Genomic DNA, 441 nt, shown 5'->3' with positions numbered 1-441 from the left:
TGTCAACTTTAGTACTCTGGAAAATTATATAACCATTCTGAAATTTCCTATGACACAGGCCGAGACAAGCATTGTAAGGATCCCAGTTAGAATGATGCTTGATCTCCTGGTAGAGCATCTTGGGCTTCACAAGGCCATCTGAGACTCGGGCTCAATGAGAACACAATGAGAGTCATCATTCTCTCTGACACTGCTGTTCAAGACGACCGGACCTGTCCACCGCGCATGCCCATTACTGGTGTATGAACATTGCATCCTTTAATTTACCCTGTATATGAACATTCCATTCTTCAAATATGTTGTACTATCATTCTGGTGGCTATGGAGATGTGTTGTACTGTAGTTTTGGTATCCATTGATGATGTCTTGCTCCGATTACACTTGAATCTGTAGTTTTGGTATCTATTGATGATGTCTTGCTCTGATTACACTTGAATATTT

The 441-nt window shown here is 40.8% G+C and overlaps 1 long non-coding RNA gene across 1 annotated transcript in view; it reads left to right on the top strand.

Moving 5' to 3' along the window:
• Positions 1-392, top strand: part of LOC119365686 — a 41,080-nt gene extending 40,688 nt beyond the window's left edge. The window contains exon 10 of the long non-coding RNA XR_005175723.1: positions 59-392. This is a non-coding gene — a long non-coding RNA (uncharacterized LOC119365686). The remainder of the gene's footprint in view (positions 1-58) is intronic.
• Positions 393-441: the final 49 nt, after the last annotated feature.

The sequence above is a fragment of the Triticum dicoccoides genome, chromosome 2B (genome assembly GCF_002162155.2).
Source record: "Triticum dicoccoides isolate Atlit2015 ecotype Zavitan chromosome 2B, WEW_v2.0, whole genome shotgun sequence".
Taxonomy (NCBI): domain Eukaryota; kingdom Viridiplantae; phylum Streptophyta; class Magnoliopsida; order Poales; family Poaceae; genus Triticum; species Triticum dicoccoides.
Note: the sequence above shows the minus strand (reverse complement) of the source record. Positions and strands in the feature narration are given on the sequence as shown.